Source organism: Leguminivora glycinivorella, chromosome 2, assembly GCF_023078275.1.
Source record: "Leguminivora glycinivorella isolate SPB_JAAS2020 chromosome 2, LegGlyc_1.1, whole genome shotgun sequence".
NCBI lineage: Eukaryota > Metazoa > Arthropoda > Insecta > Lepidoptera > Tortricidae > Leguminivora > Leguminivora glycinivorella.
Genome location: NC_062972.1, coordinates 22904645 through 22919443, shown reverse-complemented (window position 1 = coordinate 22919443; position 14799 = coordinate 22904645). Strand labels below are relative to the sequence as shown.

General features: G+C 35.5%; 1 protein-coding gene and 1 long non-coding RNA gene across 3 annotated transcripts in view; one reads left to right on the top strand and one right to left on the bottom strand.

Annotated features, from left to right (window-relative positions):
- Positions 1-7673: 7673 nt before the first annotated feature.
- The window catches only part of LOC125240432 (CCR4-NOT transcription complex subunit 6), a 192018-nt gene continuing 184892 nt past the window's right edge, over positions 7674-14799 (top strand). The window contains exon 1 of one of the 2 annotated variants that reach the window (XM_048148326.1): positions 7674-7809. The gene's annotated coding sequence lies outside the window, so the exon portion shown is untranslated. Of the gene's footprint in view, positions 7810-8071; positions 8174-14799 lie in introns of those variants that run through there. The other variant, XM_048148331.1, reaches the window with a different exon arrangement.
- Positions 13264-14132, bottom strand: LOC125240454. The gene is made up of 2 exons (XR_007178631.1): positions 13796-14132; positions 13264-13710 (listed from the first exon to the last, which is right to left on the bottom strand). It is a non-coding gene; the product is annotated as an uncharacterized LOC125240454 (long non-coding RNA).

Here is a 14799-nt window from a genome sequence, read left to right as displayed (position 1 = left end):
GTCCGCTCGGGAAAAAATCTTAAATAATCAAATTTGGTTGCAAACAATGGTCTCTTACAGCATAAAGTGGTGTGGCAAGTCTTCTAACACTTCTACATATAAAAAAGATGGAATAACATTCCACAGTTAAGTCAAATTAATTATTTTGTTGAATATTGTTTATTATCCGCGGAGTTCATTTATACTGGTCAATATGGTTGTGCTGAGCGGCGCCGAGGCGCGTCCATCCCTTTTTGCCGAGTTAACAATGTGATATGCTATCCCTTTCACGTAAACGACTAGGCATGGGGCCATGTTAGTTTATGTCTGTTGCGGGAACTTCGTACTGCCGTTCGTACCATGTGCTACCATTTTATGAAATATAAAAGAAAGCAGATTTGTAATAGTGAATAATTATCTAGAATCTGTAGAGTCTGTAGTGGTATTTAGTTCATTGATTAGTTTAGAATATTTAGTTGGTAATTTAACTTAATAAACGTAAGTAAAAATGCACAGTTTAGTTATTAGAATGATTTTTATTGAGATGCTATCACAATCATCATCCTCCTTGCGTTATCCTGGCATCGGCATTCGCCACGGCTCATGGGAGCCTGGGGTCCGCTTTGGAAACTACTACCAAGATTTGGCGTAGGCACTAGTTTTATGGAAGCGACTGCCATCTGACCTTCCAACCCGAAGGGTAACTAGGCCTTATTATAATTTAATTATAATATTATAATTTGTTGCAAAATAAATTCACCACAGTACTGGTACCGGTACCATTGTCTATAATAGACATGTCCCATTCCCATCCCTACTGCTAATCATAAAGGCGCGCCATTATTTGAAACGACCAATGGCAGCACCGTGCGCGCCCGCCTCACCCCGCAAGGATTGGTGATTTGCGTCTCGAACAATATCGCTTGCATTTGGCTTCTAGTGGGGTGTTCTGTGTTTGGGGCATATTTATTATCAGTTTACGATGCCTTTTAGGATAATTTGATTTTAATTAAAAAAAGTCCTACAGGAAGGACCATGGGCTTATAAAGAAACGTTATTTATATTACGAAATGAAAAAACTCACTTAAGATTTGTTTATTTTTTAGTTTTATAGAAAGAATGAGATAAAATAATAGTCTTATTAAAATAATACAATGCACCAATCACTTTTAAATCACTTAAAAATTAAGATTTTACGCTCTTCTTCGAAGAATGTTATTCCACTGCGAGCGTGAGATCATCCTCTTGTAGGCGCTCCACGACGTCCTTCTGCAGAAGCTGCAAGGTGAAATATCGGGTCCTGCCGTGGACCGAGTAGTGTACGTAAAAGAGCCGGATTTTACTTTTAGGTAACTAAAATCCTGGAGAGGCGGGCGGAATCTGTAGCGTTATTAACAAAGTAATAACATACTTAAATGCACTGTCTCAGGGCGCATCTATAACCGAAGTACTTAGCAACCGATAACGGCCGCCTTAGCTCTCCGTATATGGTAATAACTCAGTTAACCGCTTATGATTGGTGGTTAACCCGTTGAACCGCTATTCCCCCGACGACCTACGCCCGCGTTTGGCCGTCATTCTGCAAGATGTCACACAGACCTCTGGCCGCGTCGCTTTTTCGCGGTGTCTGTGCTTTTTGCTTTTGAGTTCCGGGCCTTGTTATAGTCTTTATTATATATCGCACTTGTCCGATATTGTGAAAGAACAGTTACAGTGAAAGTAAACCTTGTGTTGATTGTTATTTCCCCACTTTTGGGTAAGTGTGAACAAAAGTTACTTTATAGTAATTAAGTAGGTATTTTTCTATAAACTTATACCTAGTTCCAAATAGTGTGTAAGCTTCATAGCATTTTGTTGCCAAACGCGCTTGTGCTTGTTTGCGATAAAACATTCCTTCTTACTTATAAGTTATGTTGCGGTTAATACCCGTAGTTTAAAGTATTGGCCATTTCAACAATTGACGGGCGGTCACGTATGTATGTACATACGCCACGTACATGTGTACGTGGCGCTATTCAATTTACTCAATTGCTTGTAAACTCCGTTCTGCTTCTGTTCTCCGCCACACTCAACCTTCATTATTCATTAGGCTTTGGCACTTCTCTTTCTTACTTGCTCGTGGCACTGAACAATGGCATCAACAATCAGCAGAACGCATACTAACCCGTAGCACCGGTACGTTACAGGAACACAGTTCCGGCTGTTGACGACTGAGAGCAGCGGATCCGGAATCTGGACATTTGCGAAAACACCGATTGGGTGAACTGCCTACAACATCACGGCGCTTATCAACGCTCCGGTTCGAGCCGCAGTTGCTACCTGCGAGTGCCGAGTCCACATCTGGCCGCGCGCATCTACCTACATACCTACAAGGGAAGTGTCGTTGTTGCGGAATTCCAAGTGCTTTGTACCAAACATAGATTAAGTTATAGACTGTTCAACGTAGGTATATTATTATTTAGATTCTGCGACCTGTTATTCCAATTTTCTTAGTAATTAAATTAGTTAAGTAGTAGATCGTGTATTATTTTACCCTAGCTAAAATAATAACGCGACAGTGGAAATACAGAAAAAAAGAAAAAATAACTTTTTACAGAAAAAACCATCCTTATCGCTTTGGTAAAAGGTCCGCTTCCAGACCGTATCGTTAACATCAAATTCAGCTCGTTTTCGCCGTAAATTGTATCTTGTTGTGTTTTTAGCGAAAGCGTCATAAAGGGATGTTTGTACTTCCTCGAAAACATTCGCAAGATAACCTACATTATCGCAATATATGTCCCTAGGCAGAAATATTATTTCATCGTCAAGGTTAGGATTGACATAATGAGAACCGCACGTAACTAATTCTCTTCCGTGAACAATGAAGGAGGGTGTATAGCGAGTTGTTTCGTTTGTGGAGTTGTTCATAGCGAACTGTATTTTTCTTAAATTGGTATCCCATGTTCTATGATCGTTATCAATAAAAGATGATATGCAAGTAACGATCGTTTTATTATACCTTTCTACGGTGTTAACTTGTGGACAGTATTTAGGCGTGAAAAATATATTTGGAATTTTATAATGTTCGAATAGTTTATTAAGACTTTTAGAAATGAACTGGCTACCATTGTCTAAAATGATAGTTTGTGGAATACCGTGTACTAGGAACCATTCATCCTCAAGGATCTTTATAACGGAAGCGGCTGTCGCTTTACGAAGTGGAAACATCATACAGTACTTGGAAAAACAACAAACAATTACAAAAAGAAACGTATTTTGTTTCCGGCTTTTTGGCAGAGGTCCGATAAAATCAATAGAGATCATCTGCATCGGCCTTGAACATTGTTTAGGTCGCCCCATTTCACCTAGAGTGGTATGATTAGGAGATTTTATAGCGAGGCAAGTTGAGCACTTGGAAATAAAAGAAACAACATCCGCGTGCATATTGGGCCAGAAGTAGTTTAGAGCCAGTCGTAAGTACGTTTTGTGTATGCCTAAGTGACCGCCTGTAGGTTCACAGTGATAGTCATGGATGGCTTCTTCACGTAGTTCTTTTGGTACTACTTCTTTCCAGGCAAACTCGGATGTTAAGGGAAATCGATTCTTTGATAACCGAAACAAGGTATGGTTAATAACTTTGAAATTAGATAAGCAGCTGGGATTAGTAAGACAAGTGTTATATTTATTTTTGTACCAGCTATCTGTGGTCGAATTAAAGGAATTAGCGGTGGAACTGTCGCGTTATTATTTTAGCTAGGGTAAAATAATACACGATCTACTACTTAACTAATTTAATTACTAAGAAAATTGGAATAACAGGTCGCAGAATCTAAATAATAATATACCTACGTTGAACAGTCTATAACTTAATCTATGTTTGGTACAAAGCACTTGGAATTCCGCAACAACGACACTTCCCTTGTAGGTATGTAGGTAGATGCGCGCGGCCAGATGTGGACTCGGCACTCGCAGGTAGCAACTGCGGCTCGAACCGGAGCGTTGATAAGCGCCGTGATGTTGTAGGCAGTTCACCCAATCGGTGTTTTCGCAAATGTCCAGATTCCGGATCCGCTGCTCTCAGTCGTCAACAGCCGGAACTGTGTTCCCAAAAGTGGGGAAATAACAATCAACACAAGGTTTACTTTCACCGTAACTGTTCTTTCACAATATCGGACAAGTGCGATATATAATAAAGACTATAACAAGGCCCGGAACTCAAAAGCAAAAAGCACAGACACCGCGAAAAAGCGACGCGGCCAGAGGTCTGTGTGACATCTTGCAGAATGACGGCCAAACGCGGGCGTAGGTCGTCGGGGGAATAGCGGTTCAACGGGTTAACCACCAATCATAAGCGGTTAACTGAGTTATTACCATATACGGAGAGCTAAGGCGGCCGTTATCGGTTGCTAAGTACTTCGGTTATAGATGCGCCCTGAGACAGTGCATTTAAGTATGTTATTACTTTGTTGTCTTTGGAATTAGTTCTGACAGAGAAATATCGACATAGGAACTAGAGGAAGCATACCGGGATCTGGTTTGAACAAAATTTGTTTCTATGAGTTTTATGTGGCAAAAGTCTGTTTTTTCATCTTCAGTTTCTATTTCTGATTCCCTAAGAGCGAATTATGTTTCTTTGTCATTTAATCCTACAACAATAAAAGCAATATGTGTCAGTTTTTGCAACCACCACAAACATTATTATTAAATTATGTAGTTGTATAAAACCGAGGTACTACTCATAGGACTTAATATTTTTCATCCCGTATTTCGTAAAATATAAGCAAAATCAATGAAATTATTACTTAACTTCGTAAAATAACTAATAAAAAAGAAGATTATTTACAAATTAGTAAGAAAGTACTCAAAATTACATGAATAAAATTGGATTTACTAACCTCTCCTTCACGGAATACCCATGTCGCCGTCTGTAACTTGTCAGTTTGACACTTTGTTTTTATTTTTCAAGCTTATGAGTGTGTTCACATTCAACCTTAAACACCCCTCTAGAAAATCGGATACGTCAGTTTAGATTGGCGCGAAATTTGAAATCAAAATGTCGGCTTTTATAATAAGTCCTACTGGTAGGACCGTGGTACGCTATGACTATATAGTCGTTGAAGAAGCTGGGCCTGAATGACCAACTTAATTATTACTATAGCAAGGACCTTGGGCCTTAGGAGGATAGAAGGAGCTCCTCAAATCTAAACGGCATACGTATATGACGTTTATGTTACCGAGCTAAATTTTGAATTCTACTTTGACTCGGACCCACACCGACTACGACGGGTTCGAAACTACACGGATTTGTTATTATATTAAGCTTGCCACGTTTTAAATTTAAGTCCCTTTCAAAGAGTATTATCACTATTATCAGCATATCCCTTTTTCGTCAAGCTCAAGTTTTGAAGATGGACGATAACTATTCTTTGCGCTAGCTTCACAATTAGTTGATTTTTTATCCGTTTTCTGAGTTTAATGTTTACTTATTCTATTTCCTCCATACCATAGTTTATTCTTTGACTATTTTATGACATTCACATTCGTTTTTAGCTGGTTTTTAGACGTTTCTGTCATGTCATGTATAAACGAGTGTTCCCAGGCGTATAAGGCACGCCACACAGTCTTAAAATTCATAATCTATCTGAAAATTCATAATCTTAAAAAACAAAAGTGTGTCGGACGGTCGCGAAATTGTATGGAACCATTGGAACGGCAACAAACAGTCTAGGCCGGCAACAGACAGTCTTAGGCAAAGCTGGGCACCGTTAATCAAATAATTAACTTCGATAATCGCTAATCCGTTACTATAAAAGTTAACTTCGTTAATCGTTAAAGCGATACATTTCAACAAATTTAACGGACCAAGTTAAAGTTAATCGATAATCCGTTAATCCTAAATAAATCCGATAAAAAAATAATTTTACTATAGCTAGTTGCATCAATTATCAACCATTTTGTATAAATTTGCGTAAAAGTCCGAAGTTCGCCAAAATCTCTAAAAAAATCCCAGCTGCCAATTGGTAAAAGCGAAATGTTAATAAATATTGTCCTCTTTGGACTTATACCAACGTTGGTTCGGTAAATCCTAGGTTTTACTTTGGTGACCTGTAGATATTGGGTCATTCATGCGGTCGCAGTCATGGTTCCTCGGATTGAGAGACCTCTAATCGAAGTTGTGATCCACGGTAACTTAGTAGATAGCGCGGCCCGCCGAACTTTGGCTTGATGCGTCGGTTGCGCGATTTGTGTGTCATGCCTGATGATTTGCATTCTATTTCCCAATTAGTGATGGATACAGTAGGACTAATAAACTTTAGCAGGTCTCGAACAAGTGATCCAAAGGCACCAATTGGTCTGTAGACTGTGAATTTACGGGATAATCCTAGGTTTCGCCGTACTCCGGGCTTTTACAATAACGGGCAGAGCAAGTTTTACTCGACGCGTGCGGAACTGGATTAACGATTAACGGACTCGAAGAAATTTAACGGAAGTTAACGAATCCGTTAACATTTTTCAAAGTTAACTTAAAAGTGAATCCGTTAACCGAAATGTTAACTTCGTTAATTAACGATTAACGGATTAACGAGTTAATGCCCAGCTATGGTCTTAGGCCGGTAAGGCTGAGCGCACACGGAGGCGACAGTTGCACGGCGACATTTTTTGTCTCTGTCTTGGACGCATGTAGTAACGACAGAGATAAAAAATGTCGCCGTGCAACTGTCGCCTCCGTGTGCGCCCAGGGTAACAGACAATCTTAAAATACATAATCTTAAAAAAAAGACTTGTATGCAATCTGTCAGACCAATCTGAAAATTCATAAACTTAGGCACGCCACAGATAGTCTGAAAAATTCATAATATTAAAAAACAGTTGTCAGTTCAATTCAAACTGACAGATATGGCCGGCAACAGACAGTCTGAAAAATCCATAATCTGAATTTGGATTTGTATGCAACCTGTCAGTTCAAACTGACACTGACAGATCTGTCAGTGTCAGTTTGCATACAAATCTTTACTAAGATTATGAATTTTTAAGACTGTCTGTGGCGTGCCTTAGTCAGTTTGAACTGACAGGTTGCATACAAATCTTTTTTTATGATTATGAATTTTTCAGAATGTATGTGGCGTGCCTTAAAAAACAAGAATATGGCTTCCCACAGACAGTCTTAAAAATTCATAATCTTAAAAAAAAATTGTATGCAAATTGACACTGACAGATCTGTCAGTGTCTTGTCAGTGTCAGTTTGAACTGTCAGATTGCATACAAGTTTTTTTTAAGATTATGAATTTTTAAGACTGTCTGTGGGAAGCCTATGTGTGGACAGTCGCGGAATTGTATGGAGTTCCATACAATTTCGGTACTGTCCACACAAATTCTTGTTTTTTAAGATTGAAGATGAATTTTCAGATTGGTCTGTCAGATTGCGTACGAGTCTTTTTTTTTCAGATTATTAATTTTAAGACTGTCTGTTGGCGGCCTTAGTATGGAAATTAGATATACTTCTAATCTCCATACGTATAAGCATGATCACGCGATAAATGATAAAAATATCGCACTTACAAATAGTGCGATAGGAACGGCCTGATGTTTTATCATTTATCGCGCGACAGGTTATTCCGTACGGAAAAAATCCGTACGTGTGTGGCGGCCTTTAGTAAAAGTCTTTGTCTATGGTCGCCACAACACAGAAAGAGGTTCTAGAATTCGCCGCTTCATGGCTGTGTCGCTGCAGTCGGTAAATGGACGTTTGATGTGGTGTTTGTCAAGATTGTGCTTTAGTGTGTTTACAGTGATTTATTCCACAATAGTATAATCCTAATTGAGGTTAAAGCTATTAAGGAGTAGATGAAGGTAATTTTTATTCAATTAAACCTAAATTGTTCCGTCAACGAGCTATTAAAGTCGGTTGCAAATTGGCGCTTGGATTAGACGTCGTCTGCGTCGACCCATCTCTTTATGTCAGCTGTGTACCAAGATGATACGCATTTACGCGGTTTTACTTACATTAATGAATTAAATCATAACTGTTTATCTAAACTAGACATCGTATTATAATCAGATGCTAAATATAACGCTTATTACTATACTATTCTTTAGGCTTTCCTACCCAACGGCGGAGGTTATGGAACGGTTCTATTGCCCTTATTTCGCAAATGAAGACAATCGTTTATCAAACAAAGTGTTTTTAGCACCCCTAATGACCGGTGCTAATAAGGTACTATTATCATTACTATTTGAAGCGTATTATCTTGTTAAAATCATTATGTATATGTACAAACAAACTTATCAATGTTTACGGAGATTAGTGTTGAATACAGATTAATTTTACGTATTTCTTAACTGGTACAGTTAATTTAGTAGTCAGATATAATATTAAAGTAGTTTAATGTAGTAAACCTTATTTTGTAATTATCACCATTGGTTATAATTATCTGTCTTTCATAAAATAGCATAATAGAGTTTAGTTGTATTATGGTTTCTAGTATAGTGACATATCTAATTTTAACATTATCAACTCTCTACAAAGTCATAAAACTACTGTGTAATAACACTTTCATTAATATGACTATAGCAGTTGAAACTCATCTTTATGCTGAGATCACTATCACAGAACTGATGTGAGTTATTGTAAATAAAATTGATATTCATTTTAGACAGACACAATCCTCTACTGTCTTATTGGAGTATCTTTTTCACCATATTGGCTCAATCTAAAAGGAAAAGCCATAAACCATTTATGACATTTTTTATTAGATATATCTTTAAGCCACAAAATTGTATGTTATTATCCCGCATTGGGAATTCAATATAAAATCTCATATTATTGTTGATATTAAAATTCCTACAAATTGGACACTATCAATGCCATATGAAGGGTTAAAGAAATAATGGAACAAAATTTCAGAACACTGGAGGGTCATTCCATTGTGACGGGTGGGACATTTATACTCTTTTTTGCCTACATTTTGCTTTATTTCTGCCAAACGGCAACAATTAGCGTATTAAATATGACATTATCAATTACTTGAATAATCAATGCGTACTGTACCATCAAAAAAAATATGAAAATGTCATTATTATTATGAGAAATTGATGGTATAAGAAGTGTGACGGGTGGGACTTCAAAGTGCCTCTCCTCTCCGACTTGACTTACACAATTCGCAATTGGTAAGAAACTACGAAACTTTTGTTAAACAACCATTTTTTATTTAATTCCTGATATTATATAGATTAGGTATTAGAATAATTTACGCAAATAACTCGTAAAACAAAAATAATTTTGCTTCTCAATGCTTGTGACGGGTGGGACGAGTAACATTTGAGTATACAAATATATGAAAAATATAAAGACAGTTCGTTTGTATTTACTTTAAATCAGCTCTTTTATTAATTATTTAATGTTACAAGTAATAATTTCAGTAGTTTTCTTAGAGCATTAAACCAAAAAAAATATTTTTTCAACTTGAATTTTTAAAGGTTCAGAAAATTGTCAAACCTTGTCAAACAGTCTATTACCACATACTTTTATCAGTGGGTCAGAAATAATGCCAAAAATTTTACCAGTTTTAATGAAAAAGACTTCTTCCTGACTCATAGGCCTCATTGCATTCATTGTGTTCTAAAAAGTAATACCACAACCGAATTAAGCAATATTAGACATATAATTTGCTTTAATATAACCCAGTTAGGTTTAACTAAACTTAAAAGAAGGATTTTATACTCATTAACTCAAGTTTTATCAGATAACCCATTTTGCTCACCCGTCACTGTGACGGGTGGGACCTACTTTGAAAAGCGTTAAAAGTATACTTTTATTCACAAGAGCAACGCGTTTTTTAGCTAAAATAACCAACCTCAACCTAATTGTTACTTTCACAAAGTAAGACATCAAGAGTTTAGATACTTTTAGGGTAAACAAGAAAAAACTTTGTTTTATTGTGACGGGCGGGACGTGAGTTACGCATTGTGTAGACGCCCAATAAATCCTAACCATGAAACTTAATTTAAATTTACTTGCCACTGGTTTAAACAGCTTTAAATATATTTTCTTTTACACATATCACTTTCTCCATAATGTTTATTAAAAGCGCGAAATAGCGCTGCCAACTTAGGGTATATATATGCCACCTTAGACAACTGGTGCTAGGGGTACGTTTGGACACATATAAAATGCAAAAAAATGTCATAAAAAGGAAAAACTCATTGATTCATAAAATTAGGCATAATGTTCTATTCTCTAGATGTAGATTTAAATGTAAATTAAGTTATTTAATTTTTATGCCTGTGGTGTCGGTTTCGCTGGAATGACCCTGAAACAACAAACTTCATTCACTACTACCGGTTCTAAAATGTTGCAAGAATTCTTACTGGAAATGAGGAATTTCCATTCTTCCGTTGTGGTACAGCTCGCTGATGCATCGGCTTAATAAAATTAGTTTCTTTTTATGTCTATAACTTAATTGTCAGATGTTAAATTTGTTTCTTGTTTACTTCACATTTTAACATATGACTAATTGACTATATGCAAATTTCGAAACCCATGGTAAATATGTGTCATGCATGAAATTTCATCAGTGATTTTTCAACAAATCCGTACAGATAATAAGAATATTACTCAAGTAATTTTAAAATTCAGTTTTGTAACATAAACAAGATATTTTGCAATATGTGCAAGAGTTGTTACTAAATAGGCTAGTTTCCTACTAGTCAAATCAGCTTCTTTTTAAGAACTGTCAAAACGATTTGCCAATATGGAATTACTATGAAATACTGAGGAGTGTTGTCACGGTCAATTCATTTATTAAATCTTTCTCTTTGACTTATTAAATAGAAGTTATGTTTAAACATAACTACTGTCCATATTTTTCTTCTAATTGTGTGGTGCTTTATTTTGTGCACTGCATAAAGTTTTTTTATTTTAAGTAAAGGGAACTTGCCTATTGTTCATTATGCAGCTGCACTTTGGATTTAGGGCCAGTTGCACCAAACCACCTGTAAATGTAGGCTCTGTTCGTAAAATTTTACCGATTACGTGGGGGACTTAACGATTTGTTAATGAATTGCGTTGCACCAACCCAAAAATTACTGCACGTAACCGCTAACTGTGATGCCAGGTCGTGAATGAAATCCTACCAACATTTTTATGGTAGAATTGATTTTTCATATAGCAACCCAATCATATAAATGTCAAAATCTTTATTTAAAAAAAAACTTAGGCGCAAACTAAACTTTCTTTGCAGCTATTATCGAAATATTTAACAATTTACACCACTTATGTACACTTGTGTTCGTGGTTATCTTATTTGTATATTCATGACGCATGAAAAGGACGCATCTCTACGACTTTCAAGTGGCTATTTCCAACCTAAAAGCCTTTGTAACAAGGAATGGAGGAACCAATTAACAGGCAAGTTTTCTCATGAGTTTTATAATAAGTAATTATAGGTAGCTTATTACAGACCTCTTACCCAAATGCATAGCCTTTATTCCGTGAACTGGCTATGAAACAAGTTAGCATACTTTTGGTGCAGTACTAGGTAAGTTCAATGTCATACACAGCACACAGCCTATGGCAAAATTTCCAATAAGATTAATGACAAAACTGTTTGTAGTAGCAGACATTTAAGTTTATTTATGTACTTTTACTTAAATTTTGTTGTGTTTGAAAAGGATTTATTAAGTACTAAATATAATAATAAGTTACATGTTGCTTTCTTTTCAGAGTTGATTTACACCATTTGATATGGACTACAAGATGAAAGTTCTAAAAGTGAATCTGTTCTAGAAATCAACAAATTATACTATGAAATTAACTGGAAGTTTGGAAGAAACTTGTAGAAAATAAAGTTTTACAAATTATTATCATCTGAATTTCAATTTTGTTAATAAAATATATTATTTTTGTTACTTTATGTGCCATTTCACACTAATATCCTGTTTAGGTAGGGAGAGCAAAGGCCAAATAACTATACAGTCTCACACTAATAGACCCCAACCCATTGAAAATTGTGGTTGTAAAGTTGGAAATTGAATGCTTATTCTAAAGACCACATTTTCACTGCAATATGTTTGAGGCTGGCATCTATTGGGATCAATCTATTTATTCACATGTTAGAGAACAGCACTGATAGTTTAAATGTGGCCGGCAGACACATTTTTTCCAGAGTAAGTATGTAAGTTTTCTATGTTATCAAGTGTTTACATAATTATATTATTGTCTGAGTAACCCACAACACAAGCATTATTAAGCTATCATGGAACTCAGTCAATCTGTGTAAAAATAAAGTCCTACCTATAATATTTCTTTCTTTTTGACTTATCTAGTGTCACAGTTTATGATAATTAGTACTTTATTCATGAACAATACAGGATTTTATCTACCTTCCTGTATAGTCATTGTTTCCCACTATACTCTTATTATAACTATCTGCTTATTCAAGTTATAATTTCCTTTTTTTGAGGTGTAGATAAATTACCCATGAAATTACTGTTTTAATTTCACATAGATTCACACACAATTCTTCTTTCCAGAATAGTAAGTAAAGTTTCCAAATTAGCATGACACAACTAGAAAATATTATTTTGCCTATATATACTGCTACTGAAAAGTCTGATAACGCTCTGACATGCCACAAAATTCACAAGCCCACCCTCAACACTATGCTGAAAAATAAGTACAGAACTATAATATGTGCCTACTTATGAAATCTTAGACTGGTTTATTTTAGAAATGTTCAGCTGCATCATTTATATCAAAGCAACACAAATTATGAAATACAATTTGAGGACTTTTAGTAGTAGGTAATAAAAAATTGTTAGAACATTTTGGTGTCAAGAATTTATCCCTGACCGACATGAAAAATTTAGGTTCAAGTAAAGTGAATTTCAAGCAGATAGTTACTATTAAGGATAAAATCTTTATTGCTTTCACCAACAGGTTAGCTTTATGTATTTAATTAGCTGAAATACATGCTTGATTGTCAACTTTGCCTTTGCACTAGTCAAACTCAAGATCGCATCTGTCTGCCCGGAGTGTTTATGAATAATATGAATTCACGTTCATCCCACTGTTTTACTAAAAGCCTACACTATGCTGGTAGAAACAAATAAATTCTCATTCCTATGCCACTGGCATAAGTCAACTTCGCTGTGTCACCGACATAGGAGGAGGATTATTTTGGTCTCAAACTTTGTGACGCCAGCACTGAACATGTTAAATGTAAATAATTTAAGTTGACTACTGCAAAGTTTTTGCATTATAGGTTTATGAAAAAGTTATAAAAGGAGAAATAAAACACAGGTAAGTAGATATGAACAGAAGTATTATAATAACATTTTCTTTACATTTTTTCACTGATATCTTATTATGCTGTTGCCTAAAAGTTGTGTAGATTGTCCCAACACATTTGCTTCACACTAAAATACTTCATTTCGTATGTCTCATGGACGTGTATAGTTTAAAACGAAAGTTGATTCCTGTCGCGAGATACGATTTTGAAGGTCGGATTTTATACAATGTTTGTCGTTATTCTCGCCCTGATTTCGGATGTCATAGTGGATCCACAACTTTTTCCAGGATATTTATCATTTTATTCGTGATTCCAAATATACCAAGACCCTTTTAAAGACTGTATTGTCGACAAATAGTTTTCATTATTTGCTGTCGAGTTTTGATCTCATAGGACGCACTTGTGAATTTCTTACAGCATCGATCTGATTGTATATTCAACTGAAGCTCATTCTGCACTCGATCTAAATATAAACACACACATTTATTAACAAAATAAATTAAATTAAAGGTGTTTACAAACACAAATCGTCGCGCAATTAAAATAACCTTAAAAACCACTCTGGTGTGTCACTGTCACTTTTTTATGTTTAGTTACTTCCACATTTTTACTGTTTTAAACGTTTTATAAGTATTTTACATTGCTAATAGCTCAAGTTATTTTAAAATAAGCATAAACTCGTGAAATACGGGACAAATTCAAAACATTGGCCGCCATTTTGGTTCCTAGATTTACCTAATACGAGCCGTTAACCGGTGCTCTGGCACCGGTTAAATGAATCGTAACCCTTTTACTGACGGATGGCATGGTGCAACGCAAATATGCACTTAACGTTCGTCGGAGCCATCTTTAACGATGAAGGGGGCGTCAAAGTGTGCTGGTGCAACCGGCCCTTAGCCTTATTAGAGAGCCAATATAAAGTGACCATTTTATGTTATGGTAACTATGTATAAAAAAATATTTAGAATTTCGAAAATTATTGTAGCACAAAATGGTTGGGGCCTAGTTATTATTTGATGTATAATTTACAAATTAATTTCACTTAGCTGATTATCACTGGGGGCCATGCCAAAACGACAATTATACATTGCCAAATAAACCTCATAAACAAATTTTATGCATTTGTGATGACAGATGCTATAAAATAATAAATAATCACTCTTATAAATTATTTTGCTTTGGAATATTGTTGAATTCTTATTGTTACTAGTTTTAGAAGCTAGATAGTTGGACATGGCAGCTACACTATGATTTACTTTTAATTATGTAGCATAGATAAAGTTCATTTCTCACTTTTGAGTTTTGAAAGTACATTAGAATCTACATATTCTTAGTACAATCATATTTAATATGATTACTTGATTACCCCTTGTAATACACTGGTACCTGACCAGCTACTTCTTATTTTTTTTTTACAGTTTTTCCATTTCTTTGCCTTTTTACAGTTTTTTAATTGTAATAGTTAGTAGAACCACTAGAAACAAACAGCTTTGTTTTTAAGATCATTATCGAAAAAGTGGAAAACTAAAATACTGGATAAGATCCAAATATC